This window comes from Vipera ursinii (assembly GCF_947247035.1).
Source record: "Vipera ursinii genome assembly, chromosome: 1".
Taxonomy (NCBI): Eukaryota; Metazoa; Chordata; class Lepidosauria; order Squamata; family Viperidae; genus Vipera; species Vipera ursinii.
In genome coordinates this window covers 72,681,910-72,699,438 of record NC_139512.1, presented here as the reverse complement: position 1 = coordinate 72,699,438, position 17,529 = coordinate 72,681,910, and the positions used below count along the sequence as shown (strand labels likewise).

The window sequence follows — 17,529 nt, the reverse complement described above, 5'->3', positions numbered from 1 at the left end:
AGGGATCCAAGAGAGGCTTTCCCATCTTCCCACCCCCATAACAGGTGCAGGTAATCAGCAATCAGCTCTATTACAGCTGCAAACCTAGATCAGATGGAAAAGGAAGGTCTGTATTCTTCCACTTTATCTCCTGCAGCCGCCTTGGATCTAGCCCAAGGGTAGGCAACCTCGGCTCTTTTATGACTCATGGACTTCAACTCCCAGAAGTTGAAGTCCATGAGTCATAAAAGAGCCGAGGTTGCCTACCCCTGGTCTAGCCTTAACCGTGACCTTTGATCTTCCATCAAAGGACATTTTTGAAATGTTGATTTTGAAATCAAGGAGCTACCAAGGGGAAAAAAAACCACAACCCTGTCAACACTGGCAGCCCATGCTAATGTATATAAGCAAGGAGAAAACCCCACACCCACTAACACTGGTGGTGTTACCTAATGGGGTAATGAAAGGTCTGCAAGCAGCTCAAAGAACACCAAGGACTCCAAAGTTCAATATCTGAGCTTACAGCTATTCTCTTCCAACAGACCCATCTCTCGGCCTCAAGGAGCCACGGGGGAACCCGGGCTAACTGCCGTAGAAAAAACAACGGGCTCCGTGCAAATTGCCAGGAGGTAAATTATTCAAACCAGGAAGGGAACGCGGCCAACCAAGAACCTGGACGGAGTAACTCTTCCCTTGCTACGGCTCTTCAGCCCGGCGCACGGAGCACGCAGCCCGGCGGAGAGGGAAGCCAACGTCGGGGATGGGGCTTCGCGGCAGCGCACGGATGGCGGAAACCGAGTCGAGGGACTCGGCCTGGTCTCCCCTCCCGCCCTTTTGACTTCCCCTCTACCCAGCCCGCTCCTCCAGGGCGCAGCAGCGAGAGGGTTAAGCGATCGGAGGGCTGCGGGCGGGGGAGGGGAGGCGGCCGGCTGTCAGGAAGGAGCATGTGCAGTTTGCCTTGCAACCGCATCCACGCTATGGGTCCTCTTCATTGGCACAGTTGATCTCCGACCGCGGCGGCGGCGGCGCAAGAGCGGCTACAAAAGGAACAGCTGCCGGCTCGGATCGATCCATGGAGCCGAGGCGGATCAAACGCTGCTGAGCGGGTCCCAGCCGCGCCGCTGCGGGGGAGCAGGCACCTGAGCCGGGCGGCCCTCCTTGCGTCCCGCCGCCCAGCCTCACCCGGGTAGGTGCATCCGCAGAGGCCGCCTCCTCCTCCTCCTCCTCCTTCCTGCCAACGGGTGCGGGTCACCGACGCTCGCGGGCGGAGGACCAGAGCGACGGCGCTCAGCACGCTCGGGCTTCTTCCCCTTTTGACCCGCTGCAACTCGCAGCCCCGAGCAATTCCGTGGGGATGGATCCGCGCGAGAGGAAAGGGAGCTCAGCCCGCAACAGAGCGAGGAGGTGCCGGGGAGAAGCGGAAGGCAAGCGAGCGCTTTTCCTCGGCTGCCCTTCTTTTGCCGGATCCTGTTCCTTAATCGCTCCCCGACCTCCCATCTTCCTGCCTCCGTTCCCGGCTTCCGATCCGCCACGCCCCCGCCGGCCTGGGAAGGATGCTGAGCTGCTGCATCCTGTCTGGTGGGCTTGGCCTGGAGCGGGCTCGGCCAGAGGCTTTTGGGGGGCGCGTGCTCTCCTTTTGGCCCCGCACGAGCCACGAAGCCCGCGCGCGTCCTCGGCCGCGTGCGATCTGCTGGGGAAGCGGGGAATCTCCTTGCTCGGACGCTGGGTGGCTACTTGCCAGCTTCGCCTCACGCCTGGGTATTTCTTGCCTCTCTCTCCCTCCTCTTAAAGGGTCTGCTTGAACGCGGTGGTGCCTCCCAGTTGTCTCGCAGCCTTCCCAGGCGGCGGGGTCACCTCCCTCTGCTGGGGGGTGTATTCTAATTCAGCGTTTCCCAACCTTTAGGAACTTGAAGATGCGTGGACTTCAACTCCCAGAATTCCCCAGCCAGCTATGCTGGCTGGGGAATTCTGGGAGTTGAAGTCCACGCATCTTCAAGTTCCTAAGGTTGGGAAACGCTGTTCTAATTGTTCAAATCTTCGGGCTTCCTCCGATTGTCTGCTCCTCTAATTTCCCTGTCATGTATTTGACTTCAGCTCCTCAAAGTCTGAAAAAGCCCCAAGATGTGCCTTTCAGGTCTCAAGATTGTTATTTCTGATCCTACTCTTCTAAGCCCCAGCATGATTTTTTTTTTTAAAAAAAAAACTTTATAACACTCCTTATAAAAAGTAAGTATTGGGCACATTAATTTTCATGTCAGTCCAGTGAGACAGGCTGGTAAATGGTTATTCCCATTTTGTAAATGGGAAGCTGAGGCTAGAAGAGAAGGTAGAAGGTGACTCTTAAAGAGAATCTAAGCATTGTTCTCTCCTAAAACAAACTCACAAGCGTTTTGCAAGCTTTATTACTAGGCTTATAGCTCACAGCTCACATGGTGTATGTCTGCCATCTAGTCTACCCACTTTGGCAGCCAAGGAGTTCCTTGGCTGTCTCCTACCTATAAAGACACATATCCCCCCCTATAATTCAGTTAGTGGTCTCCAATGTGCCATTGTACTTTTGGTGTTACAGAACATAGAATCTGTTCTCTGAAATCAGTCATGGTCCTTTGCTAACTCCTACAGCTAGGTTTATTAGATTGTACAGAAACATCTATGAGTACTTGTATGTTTAGGGAAAACTCTTCCAACATGATTCACACACACCCCCTCCCCAAAGTGTTGGATTATGCTTGCCACTCCATAACCAGCATGCTTTGGTAAGCTCTCCAGAGATGATATGAATGGTAGTCTCACATATCCTGGGTGCCAGTTGTAAGGAGGCTGCTGAAGACAGAGCTTTGTGTACATCCAGTGGGTAGAAATTCTTACCCAGGAGGTGAGAGGATATAAATTAAGTGTGTGGGTATATGGTGATGTGTAAGATGATAGGCTTATTGTAACAATATGTATTTATGTAATCAGTAACAATATTTATTTATGTAATCAACTGGATCATTGCATTGAATATTGTGTTTAGGGGATGTTAAAATATGCCAGTGCTAATCACTGGGCAAATCATTAAATAATATACGACAGCCTCTGTAAGCTGTGTTCTTTTTATCATTAGCATTAGCAGCATTATTTTCATACCATACCAAAAGCCAGGAAGTTTTTCCACGTTTGCTGTGATCAGTAAAACAAAAGTATATCGTCCTTTTAAAAATTTAAACTGAAAAAATACCTTTGGGGACTAAAGTTGAGTGAAACGGAGAAGTGTTACGTTTCCTGCTTTTCTCAGTTAATTATCTCTAAAGGGGAAAACACTAAATGTGTATCAGCATCCCACAGAAAAATGTATTTTATTCTGTGACCAAGAATCTTGTGCTGAAACCCGTTGGACTGTACTGATTGAAACAGCCAGGGTTTTAAAATAGTGACAATAATCTCCAGCACTGGGGAATAAACAGAATGTTGGGCAAGAGACTGAATGTCCTTCCAGTTGAAGTAACCTTGCTAATCCTTTGAAATTGTCGCATTTTTGTGAAACATTAACTTAATAAATGTCCAATTCCAAGAACAAGTAAACTCAAAAACTTAAATATAGCAAATTACTACAGCATGATAATTTTATTTTTCTTCAGAAAATTTTATTTCCACAAAAAGAAGAATGTTAATTAGGCCTTCATATTTCCTTATTTGAAGCATAATTGATTCTGCTCCTGTTTCTCGTGGAGAGAGATATTGTAATTGAAGACCCAACCTTAGGAAATTATTTTAAGCCATATGAGGTTTAAATAGGCATAGGCCACACATATTGAAATCTGTTTGTTATAGGAGATGCAGAAAGGTATTTTTAAAAATATAATATGAAGTTTGTGGAATACTGGATTAAGTAGTCATTACTGTATTGTCTGATTCTGTTCTTTTTCTTTTCATTGTTTTTTCGCCCATGATTCTAAACAGAACCCTGATTGTATTTAGTCACTTACCCAACAGCAATTTGGATCTTATATTGTGATACACTGTACAGTACTTCTGTGGAAAAACTATTGGCGATCTATGTTGTTTGAAATCTAGAAAAAAAATCCTTAACTTTCAAAATTTGCATGCCACAAGGCAATATTTTTCTACACTGAAAAAGAAGAAAGCAATATTTATATTGGGTTAATTCCATAGAAACTATTATGTAGTTTTTGCTTTTCACATATTTTAAATAATCAAAGGACTGGTTCTTATGTAGGACAGAAAGAACAAGTAGAATGGGTGGCTTAAAATGTATGTTTGAGATGAGGAATTTGGGGAAGGAAATCATTAAACTCCAGTAACTGAGTAGTGTATAAAATACATGTAGGTGCTGATCCAGCCACACTGAAGCCTCAGGGAGAAGGGCGGCATATAAATTTAATAAACCTTAAACCTTTTTAGCAGAAGGTATTACGGTAAATATATTCTTAGTTTCATTCTGGCTGGAGAGCACCTGCCTTAATTTCTAGGACTAGCTTTAAAACGTTGGACATGTTTTGAACTTTTTAATGTTTACACCCAGAAGTGTCATATTGTTAGTACAAGTCACTTCCTACTAGAAGTACAGATGATGTAATCCTAGAAGTAGGAGGGTTTTATAAGGGCTGAATTTCAGAACTTCGGAAGTCTGTTTATAAACACACAGTAAGTAAAAAAAAAAAAGCCTGTCAGGGATTTTTGTTGTCCTTTATTGACACAAACTAGATGGAGGAGCAAAGTAATAAAAAGTATAGACCTTCTTGAAAACATTGCTAAAAAGCACTGGATAAATACAGAGTAAAGCAAACAAAAGGACAAAATATCTGTGACCATAAAGCAAGTCCTCCAATGGAATGTACTGGATTCTATTTCTAATGGAATCCAGTAGCATCAGGCACTTCATTCAATGCAAACTCACCATTTTTCCCTTTGAAAAATAAGGAAACAACTATCCTCTGTGAAAGGAAACAGCTTTCAAACTACTATATGGTGTTTATAAAAATATGCTACTGATTTGACAGTCAACAAAGTTTCATGGTATACAAACTTGCTGGAGTGATTTTTAGAAGGGAATCAATTTTTTAACATTTCCATTTTAAGAGTCGGCATATCAGCAGTTTTAATTTCTAGCCAAATGCAAATTTTCTCTCCTTTTGCTGCTAAGCTGCTCATTCAAATCAAGAAAAGGAATTTGGTGAATAAAATACTGTATAGGAGTGCATAAATTCTTATTTCATTGTGTCAAATATTATACCTGGAAAACAATACAGGGTTCCAACTAGTGCGTGGGAAGCATTTGTATTTCCATCTCACCTGATAGGTACAGCTTTAAGTCTTCCAAATCTTAGAAACTGAGACTTGGTACAACTTCTTCTTTTCTTGCTCATGTTTTACATAATTCTTCCCAGCCTGTCCTTTACTATCTGTTTAGATTGAACTATGGATTTGAACTGTGACTTTGGCCCCCAGTCACCAGGAATTTTCCATACTGTAATGAACAGCGCTTTTTAAATTAGAAAACTATAGCTTCAATCTGATCTTTTACCCAGAAGGGTTTTCATAAACGTAAATGTAAATTATTGGTGCCAATTTCAGGTTCCAGAACAGTTTTAATAAAAAAACCTCTTCCCACTAAACAAGTTTTTTTTCTTCTTTAAGAAAGTGTTGGACTGCAGCTTCTGCCATAGAAGGTGCTAGGTTGGGAAAAGCTGGTTAAAAAGATAGGGCATAACAATGAACCCAGTCACTACATCTTTGCCTATCTATATAAAAAATGGGAAGCTGAATAATAGTTGGTAGGATTAGAACAGTGCTTTTTGTCTACTTCTGGCTGATAGAGGCACTCCCAATCTTTGGTCATCCTGTCTCCTGCGTAATAGTTGGATATAGTAATGCTGTGCTTGTGGTTCTTCAGAACTGACTAATAACACAAAACTGTTCAGTCACCAGTACTGTAAGTGCTTCCATCTATGTCCTAAAACAAGGGTGCACTGGAGTAACAAGCTGAAATGATGCAATACTAAAGAACTAATCTTCTTGTCTTCTCCTCCCTATGTTTCCCTCTGAAACATCATAGTAGAATCTGGAAGCTGACATTGTTACTTATACAGAAGAAAAGAAAAGGAATCCCAGGAAAAAAAATACTGCTTATAATTCAGCTCCTTTTGAGATTCAGTCTTCCCCCCTTTGACTGTTGAGTTGTACTACAGTGTGGTATGGGAAGAGTGGGAGAAGAACAGGATTCTAGACCTACTTTATCCCAATGCAATCAATATCTTTTCCACTAGCTGTTGACATACCGACGAGGGAGGACAGCAAAATTAGAGCAGGGCTTTTCAACCGGTGGTACGCGAGCACCTGGCTGGTGGTATGCGGTGTTGCCTTCCTCCCCCCTCTGCCTCCTCCCCTGCCTCCCCCCCTGCTCCTTCCCAGCTCACTTGCTGCTGGAAAACATGCTGCTTGCCAGCGGCTTGCAGGAATCTACCAGGGTGTGCGAAGAGCGCAGGCGCAGAGCGAGGCCCCGCCCTTCCCTGGGACTCATTGTGCAGTGACTGTGTCGTCCATCCCCCAGAAGCAAGCATGAGCCTGAAGGGGACAGAGACATCCACTCCCTTGGCAGGTAGGTGTCCATCTTATTTTCCTCTCCCCCCCCTCGCGAGCTTGCAATACCCTTCATGGCCCTCATGTTGCCTCCCTCACAGGGCTTGAGAGTTTTTCCCTTCTCCTCTTCCTGATGTGCCTGGCTTTACAGAGGGGAAAGCAAAGCGGCCAGACGTCGCACGCCCTCCCCGAGGACTCATCCTGCGGCAGCAGGTGGGAATTGAGGCCCGCGTTTTTTTCCTGACGCACACCAAGGCAGGTGAAACCATCAGAACATGGGTGTGGAGGGAAAAACGTGCCTGCCTGACTCACTCCCCCCCATTGTTGGTGACTCCGTACAGCTGGCCCTGACCTCCACCAACTGGAGCCCGTCAGCGGAGGTTGGACCTGGCCGTACAGAGTTGTCAGCTGATCAGCGGCCCCGTATGCGGCCTCCCGGGCACACAGCATCACGCCGACCCACTGGGAGCTCTGGCGACTCCGTACAGCCGGCTCTGACCTCCGCAAGTGGAAAGTGAGGGAGATTGCCAGGAGCACGAATCGGTGTGTGCTGAGAAATGCCGATCTCGCGCTCCTGGCAATCTCCCTCTCTTTGTTTCAGCTTGCTTTCTGCAACAGAAAGCAAGCTGAAACGGAGTGGTGGAGATTGCAGGAGTGCGAGATCGGCGCATGCTGAGAAACGCCGATCTCGAGCTCCTGTGCATCCCAATTGCTTGCCTTGCCTCAAGGCAAGCAATTGGGATGCGCAAGAGAGTGAGATTGGCGTTTCTCAGCATGTGCCGATTCGTGGTCCTGGAAATCTCCCTTGCTCGGTTTCAGTAAGTATTTACTGGACTCACTTAAGAAGCAACCTCAAGCTCTCAGAGAAGGGAGGGAGGGAGGGAAGGAGAGAAGGGAGGGAGGGAAGGAAGGAAGGGACAAAGGAGGTAAGAAAGGAAGGAAAGAAGGACAATGGGAGAGAGGGAGGGAAGGAGGGCACTCACCCCAGTTCCACTCCCCTCCACCAGAGACCCATGGATTCCCCCTCACACAGGCACCCTGCAACCTGAGTGATGACTCCCCCCCCCCGCCATTAACTTTGCTTGTCAAAAAATTGCAAAGGTGATCATATGACTCTGGGACACTGACCGTCATAAGTATGAATCAGTTGACAAGCATCCAGATGTAAATCACATGACCCTGGGGATGCAGCAACAGTCATAAGTGTGAAAAATGGTCATAAGTCACTTTTTTCAGTGCCATCGTAACTTCCAACAGTCATTAAATGAATTGTAAGTTGAGGACTACCTGTACTTTATCATTTTTTCCTCTCTTTTTTTTTTGGTCACTTTTTGACACCTTGCTGGGCGACTGGTGGTACTCGGAGAGTGCCTTATCCTAAAAGTGGTACAATGAAAATGTTGAAAAGCCCTGAATTAGAGGACTCTCCCAATCACTTTCCTTATCAGGCACTGCACATGCACAATTGGGAAAGCACTGATAGGGGGACCAAATACAGTAGTGCAGGGGTGTCAAACTCCTGCCTTGGCCCTGGCCCAGAGACATTCCTTCTGCCAGAGACCCTCAGATCTGTCCCACTCCTGCCCAGGCCCCCATAGGCACCCTTGATGCGAACGATGTAGAGCTGGCCACGCCCACCCAGTAGGCCATACGCACTCTAGCCACGCCCACCCAGTAGGCCACGCCCACCCAGGCCATACCCACCCGGCCCCCTGAGGGCAACTGCAATGCTGATGCGGCCCTCAGTGAAATTGAGTTTGACACCCCTGCACTACTGTATTTGGTCCCCCTATCAGTGCTTTCCCAATTGTGCATGTGCAGTGCCTGATAAGGAAAGTGATTGGGAGAGAGGTAAGATGGTGGTTATAGAGGTTATAGAGGTAGAGGTTTTGCAGGTCAGTAGATGGTGTCGGGATTCAGCCCTCAAGATAAAGGAAAATGGTAACTCCTTACAACTTGTAAGAGGGCATAGGGCAGGGGTAGGCAACCACGGCTCTTTTATGACTCATGGACTTCAACTCCCAGAATTCCTGAGTCAGCATAGCTGACTCAGGAATTCTGGGAGTTGAAGTCCATGAGTCATAAAAGAGCCGAGGTTGCCTACCCCTGGCATAGGGAATGGCTGGGAAGGACTGGAGGAAGCACCTCTATTAAGGCAATGATCAGACACAAAGTGTCATGCCTCCGTCCAAGTCTGAATCCGAGGAGGACAGGGAGCTGGAGCAGGACCCTGTTGAGGCCCAGGAGGAGGTGTCTGTGGCTTCGGAGGACTGTGGGGAAGAGCAGGCTGAGGCAAGCCAGGGCCCTTCAGGTTTGGAAGAAGAGTTCAGGCGAGGGGCAAGCCCCACCCCACCCGATCTAGAGCAAGGAGAGCAGAGAAGAGGAAGAGAACAAGATAGGCAGGCTTAATTGCTCGGGAGGAGAGTGTCCCGCCGCATTCCACAAGGCACACCTGGGGATTAAGACTTAAGGAGACGCTGTGGGGTGGGGCATTTGCCTGGAACAAATGTGGTATCTTGGGACAGTTGTGAATTGTGCTCTTGTCTTTGTTTAACCTGGACACCTTGAATACCGGACCGGCTGGTTTCCTACTTTACAACCGCAGACTGCATTTCTGAGTGTCTCCTTGCAGACTGCAGGAAAGCTGAGATTTAAAAGGACTCATTAAGTTTCTGTTTTGTTTTCTTGTTATCTGTCTGGCCTTGAGGATATTGAATACTTCTCCGGCTGTATTGAAATTGCCTTCAGCCAGAGGCAGCTGAAAGGAATGTGTGTGTGTGTGTGTGCTTTGGTTGAAGGCTTGCCAGCCTATGTGGGAGCTTTTGGGGAACATTGGCAGTTATTAAAGGACTGTTTCTCTTGCCAGCCAACTACTTTGCCTCCGTGCGGGGCCTTGGGTCATCACACAAACCCATTCAAAGAAACTAATTTGTTGATTGAGATGTTGAGCAAACATCTCACACAGGCCCCTCCCTAGTTTGTACAAAGATAAACTGAGGGAGACAGGGAGTACATGGGGACTTTCCAGATTCTGTTGCTATAGCTGTACTATAAAAGTAGTTCTAGACTTAGATGGCATTGATTTCTTAGACTAGCCTATCTAATACAGCAGGCACAATTCTATAAATGGAAAGTTCATTATCGTTCATTCTGTTTCTTAGTAAATAAACTTCTAGCCTTGCAGAATAGTAGTTACTAGAAAAACTATATGCTAGTACAACCTTGGTTCCCAGTGATATTCTAACTTCGGTGCCAATTCTGAAAATAATTAGAATAACATTCTGGAAAGAAAAAGATTTTTCTTGTGATCAAACCTGACTGGGTTAGTTCAAGGAAAGCATGATTAACCCCACCCCCATGCCTGCCCAGCATTAATTAGGATAGATTATAAGACTAAGCACTTGGCGAAATCTCAAAACAAAATTGGCCTACTTTTTAAACAAATGACTTTTGTCACATCAGCTTTGTTTCATAGGTAAACATGGAAAGAACGTTTCCTATTATGGAACTGGAAAGAGTTATTTAGGCTACTAAATTCTCACCCCTTTCACTCAGAGCAGGAATCCCAAGTGAAGCCTTCCAGACAGGTGGCTGTCTATCTTCTGCTTGAACCTGTCTCCTGAAAATGAAGCCCACCCCCTCTCTGACTAACTTAGTTCATTGTTCTTCCTTTCAAAAAATATTTTGTAACATTCAAAATCTACTTTTTTTTGTAACTGAAATCTGTACTTGGTATCCTGTACTCTGGACTGAGAAAGAACAGAGTACTCTAAACAAAGCTAAGGTAAAGGTAAAGGTTCCCCCGCACATGCGTGCTAGTCGTTTCCAACTCTAGGGGCCGGTGCTCATCTCCGTTTCAAAGCCTAAGAGCCAGCACTTGTCCAAGGACGTCTCCATGGTCATGTGGCCGGCATGACCTTCCCATCATAGTGGTCCCTATTTTTCTACTTGCATTTTTACGTGCTTTTGAACTGCTAGGTTGGCAGAAGCTGGGATGAGTAACAGGCGCTCACTCTGTTACACGGCACTCGGGATTCAACCCGCCAAACTGCCGACCTTCTGATCGACAAGCTCAGCGTCCTAACCCACCAAGCTAGGTATCCTATATCTATCCATTTGACTGTTTTCTGAAAGTATTTGTTTCCTATGTTCCATTTGGTCTCTCATCCTATTATTTTATTTAAAATTTCATCCTACAGGTAGTCTTGGTTAACGACCATTCATTCAGCGACTGTTTGAAGTTCCAACATTGCTGAATGAGTTCTTGAAGTTATGGCTGTTACAGCATCCCCAGAGTCACGTCGTTGTGATTCGAAAACTTGGCAACCAGTTTGCACTTACACAGTTGTAGTATCCACCTGACCACAATTTCTGACCTTTCCTGCTGAGTTCCCATGAGAAAAATTAATGGGAAACTGTCAGGGAAGGTCACAAGTCCCTTTTTCTCTTAAGAAGCGGAAGTAGGGTTCAGAGTACAGGGTAGCCAAAAGGGCAGAGATGGGGGGGAGGGGGGGAGATGGGTGGTGGAAATTGAAGCAGAGCAGGAGATCATGACCATGGGATGCATCTGTTTGTAAATGTGAGCCAGTCAGCAAGTGCCCAAATTTTGATCATGTGACCACGGGAGCACTACAACAGCCAGAACTTTGAGTGCTGACCATTTACCATTTGCTTAGGGCCATCATAACTTTTGAACTGTCTCTGGACAGATAGTTGTAACGCAGGGACTACTTGTAGCTATGTTGCTTTGCAGAAATGGAAAGATAGTATTCTGCTATGCAGAGAAAAGGGCTCTCTAGAAAAATTGTGATATATCAGATCAAACTCAACAGGCAATTTCATTGAGAATGAACCAAAGGACGCACAGTTGATGCATCAGTATGATGAGGAAATCATATTTTATTAGCCCAGTAAAAACACATATTTTTCTTCTATCAAATGGCATCTTGTGGTGTGAGAAATTTGTAATTCTGTAGTTGTAACATGTAGCTTATTATCTATGCACCCATATCTGGTTTTGCCTGTCCTAATTTATTATCCGTTGTTGATTAAAAGGGAAGGAATGGAGTCTGCTGAGGAATTCTTAAGAGTCACTCTTGAAATGGAAAAAAAAGCCTGTAAAACTTTCTTTGAGCCATTATAAATGTACCATTACAACTACATAAAAGTAACAATGAAATGCAAAATAAAAACAAAATCCAAATAAACAGATCTGAAATAAACAGCACTGTAATTGCCATCAAATTACAGATTCCACAGAAACTCTGGGGGAAAAAAAGATCAGGAAGATGGAAAAAAAAGCATAAACAAATCTATTATTATCTTAAAGGGCAATGATATCATGAGCATCTCAAGAATGAAAGTCCTGTGTGCTTGGGGAGGTGGCTGGTGTGGAGGCAACAGGTGCTTCACTGCAACCAGGCAGGCATTTATTTCCTTTCCCTTGGCGTTCCAAGCTGTGGGGCCTGCAGAATCTCCCCTAAGGAACTCAGATTCTCAGTGTGGATTCCTTTTCTGAAGAAAAGCCCTTCAAGGATTCTGTTCTGAGGGTGAGAGTTGCAGTTTTCCGTGGCTCAGGCAGGCAGCTGGTAATATAGGACCTTCTGGAAAGATGACAGAGAGAACAGGGGCCACAGAGAGACTGTCCTCATAGTTACATAAGACTTAGCAATAGCACTAGCACTTAGACTTATATACATTTTCATAGTGCTTTACAGCCCTCTCTCAGTGGTTTACAGAGTCAGCATATTGCTCCCAACAATCTGGGTCCTCATTTTACTGATCTGAGAAGGATGGAAGGCTGAGTCAACCTTGAGCTGGTCAGGATCAAATTCCTGGCAGTGGCAGAATCAGCCTGCAATATTGAATTCTAGCCACTGGGCCACCATGGCTCCTTCCCACTTATATATGGGGCAGGGACAACAGTAGAGTGGCAGGCTACTGTGGACACTCCCTCTCCAAAAAAGGCCATTTTGCCTTTTCTTCTGCCAGAGAGGAAAGAGATTGTTGACCACTTGATATGGATTCTACCAGCCAGCTAGCTGCCTATGTCTGTGGACAGTGGGTTTCCTATGAAGACTGATTCCCCCTTCTCTCTGGGTGAAACTCAGAGGATGGGATGGGTGAGTTTGGGGTGAATGGAAAAGGAGTCCTTGACTAGTTGGGCGAGAATAGCAGGAGAAGGGTCGTGTATGTGGAAGTGTGTTTGTGGATGGAGTGGGGAGATGGTCACTGAGCATCCTAATGGCGCTGAGAGCTAGTGAAGTTAAAATGCCTCAGCATGACCGCCTTCCTGTTCCTGGGATGGGTGGAGTTCAAGACAATGAGAGGTTTTGGCCTTGGGAATGGAGGGGGCTATATTGGAAGATATAAAGGGATGGGGACAGGCTGAAATATTATGATGGTGACAGATACAAGGAGATAGGGTGGAAGACAGGGAGCAGGCCATTCTCATGGAATGCGGGACTGATGTCTTATATTGTTTCAAGTTATCAGCCTCTGTACCTAGTCAGCAGACCTTCAGAAATCCAGGCTTTCAGCTGCTGCTTCTAAATGCCAGATCAGTCTGTAGTAGGGCTTCCCTCAGTTGCGATTTAGCTGTTGATGAGAGGGACAACCTGCCTGAACTCTTCGACTTCATTTCTGAGTTGGCAGTTGAATTCCCCAGACTTATGGTCTTGGGGAACATTGAGCTGCCTTCTTTAGTGGGTTTTGAGGACTCTTAGGAGTTCATGGCCACCATGAGAGCCATGGTCCTGTCCCAGGTCCTCCAGAACCGGACACACTCAATAGTATTTGGGAATGACCTTTGAAGAGAGGGGGTACATACGCCAAATGCTCCCCGTGTTATATTGGCTTTGTGTTGCATAATATAGTCCTGTCCCTTTATAATTCAACTTCTAAAATCATCAGATTTGTATTGTCATCTAAAATAATCAGAGATATATTTATCCATCAAAGCATATGTCTTCAAAGCTGGGCCATTTTAACTATATTTTGTAGCTTTCCCAATTCTTACCACTTTTCTAACCACCAGGAGGCAGTTTTATTGATGATCAATATAATGGAAAACACTACACAGAATACACACAGTGTAAAAATAGAGAAATTTCCTTCCAAGGGCATGTAGAAAAGTCACATCAAACATTGGTAGGGAGGTGGGGGAAATGATGTAATATAATACCTGCATTCCTGTCTCTCTGTGAATACTTAACAGAAGGTAGACTGTATATATACCATTCTGATAGAATACGCTTCTGATAAACTCTGCAGTTACCACTTCTGTACTCTGCAGTTACAGTATGGAATTGAAAATTGTATTCTGTTTTTCCCACTGAGACCTTGTTTGTAATAGTTGTAGATTAAAGTTCTTTTGAAACACATCTTACTGAAATATTCTGAAAATAGATTTAGTGGGAAAGAAAGGAACAGGATGACATTGTGCCGTGACTACTGCTATTGAATTAATTGACCAACTGCAGTAATTGGGAATTCTTCCTAATAAATCCTCTCCATGTGCAATTTTGTTTTCAAGTTCTGTATAAGAAACAAATTTAAGTAAAGAGCCTCATTTGTTAAGCACGTTCGGTATCGCACCTTATTTTCTATATATGGCATAAAACTTGAGAACTGGTGATATTGGCTGAGAGTTAAAAAGGGGTTCTTTAACTTCAGTCTGTCTGTTGCTTGTTCCATTCAACCTGGTATCTTTGACCAGAATCAAGTGTCTGATACACATTTTCATATCAATGAAGAGAAATGTTTAGCTAATAATTATATAATCTATATAATCTTCAAGGGATTTGAGCAATGCAGCCTGTTAAGAAGCCAGAAACAAAAGGTTCAGCTGATAAGTGAAAAGAATACTGTGTTTCTTTAATAAAAATGTTTTCTGCTCCCAGTTGTATTGATAGTTAACTTACGATATAATGCATTTTATCTCAAGGCATTGCCTTTCTTATTGATGCAGCAGTATTGTGGCTGTTCTGCAGATTTGTGCAAACTGCTTTGTGAAATAAAATAGAAAAACAACAAACGCATGTAATTTTTTTTTAAAAAATCTAGTGACAGTTGATTTAAAACATATTTAAAGTTCACACCCATTCATCTGCTGGCTTGGCTAATAAAATGAGACTGACTACTAGTGTAGTCCTTGGGTATCCAACTTTTTGGCTTGCCTGGGCCACATGCGGCCCATGGGCCATGGGTTGGATACGCCTAGTGTAGACCTAGACATTTTATCTCAGAAGTACAGTAAATCCCATTAAGTTGACGTGTGTATAAAATAGCAGGTCAATTCCATGCTCAGAATAAAACAATAAAACAGTAGGAAAACCTGGAATAGAATTGAAGTGTCCCAGTAAATCACCCATTGCCTTCTACGGAGTAGGTAACAGTTGGAAAATGTTAATCTGCTAAGTTGCTAAGCAACTACATCCTGACCTTAATTCCTATTGGATCACTGTAAGTTTAACCAGTGAATTAAATGTTCTGCTTTAAAATGTGATAGAGATGATATGATAGTTTTTTATACAACTACTAGATCCTTTTTTTTCTTCTTCGTAAGAGGTCCAGTGCCGTATTTTGCTCATTCAGTGACTTTGGAACACCATACATATACCATAATAGTTTCTATCATTGTGGATTAAATCTTCAAAGGAAACTGTTCCTACTAACTCGAAGTTGCACAAGTTACAGGACTGGGGATTCTGAATGAATGTTAGTAAGAAAAAAAAACCCTTCCTAATATAAATAGCAGTTTGACAGCAAAGCCCATTATCCAGATAATAGCGGGAAGTTTTTCTCCACTGGATGTGTTGAAGAAGTTAGATAACCATCTCTCTGGAATGTTTTGGATTCTTGCATTGACCAGAGAACTGAACTCAAAAGTGTAAATACAATAGCAATAGCACTAAGACTTATATGCCACCCCATAGAACTTTCTAGCATTCTCCGAATGATTTACAAATGTCAGCATATTGCCCCCCCCACCAACAATTTGGGTCCTCATTTTACCAACCTCTAAACAGGATGGAAGGCTGAATCAACCTTGAGCCCTGTCATGGTGTGGGCAGAGTTTGCCTGTAATACTGCATTCTAACCATTGTGCCACCAGGGTTATGGCCCCTTTCTGTTCTGTGATTCTGATTTTGGGATTCAAACTGCAGACCCTAGTAGGCATTCTTGGTTGTCAAGGCTACTGCGCTGTTTTGGGAACCAAGGAGATAGCAGGACTTACACCCGAAAGCATAAATAAAAGGGGCATCCTTCTTACTATAATTCCTCCTTGGGTTTGGAAATTTGTCAAACAAGGTGGTCTGAAAGGACATCATTCATAAGTGTGAGTGCACAGATAAACATTTAAAAGAACCCACAATAAGCAACAACACATTTTTTCCCTTTACTATATTTTTTTCTTTTTTTTCTATCTTTCTGTTTTTTTCTTTTCTGCGCTTTTTTCTTTTTCTTTTTTTAGGTGTTTTATTTTGTATTTAGTTTTTAGCTTATTAATTACAAATGTAACATGATTACTATAAAAAAATGAAAAGCTCTGGCTGTTCAGACCTTTGATCATCCATGTAAATGTTTGGTGAGTTTTCTAATAATAAATAAAGAATAGATGGTGCTTGGTCATATTGTGGCATTAAATTTTGTTCTCCAAAAGACAGGAGCCGATAGAACTTCTTGAACATTGTTTTCTGCATGCTCTATCATGTTCTTTGGTGTTCATTCAAAAGACGCATTTCCGGAGTCAGTCATTTTTCAGCAGGTGTTAGTATGTCATTTTATTTTAGAAATACAAGGACTGCAACTTCACAAACTCAGACAATGCTTTCCCCCATATTTTTAGAACTGTTTGAACACAGTCAAGGCATACTTCTTCCTTTCAAAACACAGGAGGGGTCTCCAAGACCTTCAGGTTTAACCTCATTATAATAAAGTGAGCAAACTTAACATATGTCTGACGGACCTCCAAGGCAGAGAAGTTCATTGCTGCAGAACTGCTTGTTCATAAGCTCATTTTGTTTTCTGCAGGTCAGATCTGGGGCTGTGGATGAAAAGTTGAGGGTTGCAGTTCAAGGAGGATTGCTGCATATGCCTATCTGGAACATGGAGCTATAGCTTCATTAATGGAGTTGTCTCTGTGCGATCATATGGCTGTTGGAGTTCTGCCTGGGGCCAGCAAAAATTGGATGACCTTGTTCTGATTGTTTAGCAACCTGGCCATTCTCCAATTTATTCCTGGGCTTAATTCAAAGTGCCTTTAAGCCCTAAATCAGGGATGGACGATCTTTTTGTGTATTATATTAAAGAAGAATTGAGGCAGCCGCTAATAAAGTGGGGGCATCACTATAAAGGACGGGAAAAACATTGGGTTTTAAAATAAAATGGATGTATAAGATAGAGTCAAAGCTTGACATTCCTGTTCATTGCTGAAAATAGATTTGCTACTGAATTTGGGAGTTGGGCAAGGGGGTTGCATGTAGCCAATTGATTGTGAGTTGTCTACCTCTTCATTAAAATATTGGCGTTTAGAATACTTTGAGGTGCCTTCTCTGTTTTAAGCATTTTGGGGAACTTCACTTCATATACCTTACTTGGGAAAGCAATCACCTTCCAGTTGCTAAAATGGTATAGTAGTTAGGCACAAAGCTGGATTTTTATTATTTCAGTGTATTTGCTTTTGGGGTTGAGTTTGTTATTATCAATACTTTAATTATAATAAACGCTGCCTCAATGATAATTGATAATTCATATAGATGCAGTAGAAATGTTGGCATAAATTCTTGTTTAAAAAAATGCTGGTCTATGACAGTAATAACAATTTGATTTTATTTGATTTTAAATAAAAGTAAGGGACAGTTGCCATTTGGGTGGATAACAGGATATAACTAACCTTGTTGCAGTACAAGATATAACCATGGTTTGATTCATCGAAACAATAATTTTTGGAAAAACACATGACTA

At 43.6% G+C, this 17,529-nt stretch overlaps 1 protein-coding gene across 2 annotated transcripts in view; it reads left to right on the top strand.

Moving 5' to 3' along the window:
* The first annotated feature begins 918 nt into the window (after window positions 1–918).
* The window catches only part of TMEM229B (transmembrane protein 229B), a 54,294-nt gene continuing 37,683 nt past the window's right edge, over window positions 919–17,529 (top strand). The window contains exons 1-2 of one of the 2 annotated variants that reach the window (XM_083348511.1): window positions 919–1,165; window positions 6,438–6,580. The gene's annotated coding sequence lies outside the window, so the exon portion shown is untranslated. Of the gene's footprint in view, window positions 1,166–2,008; window positions 6,581–17,529 lie in introns of those variants that run through there. The other variant, XM_083348512.1, reaches the window with a different exon arrangement.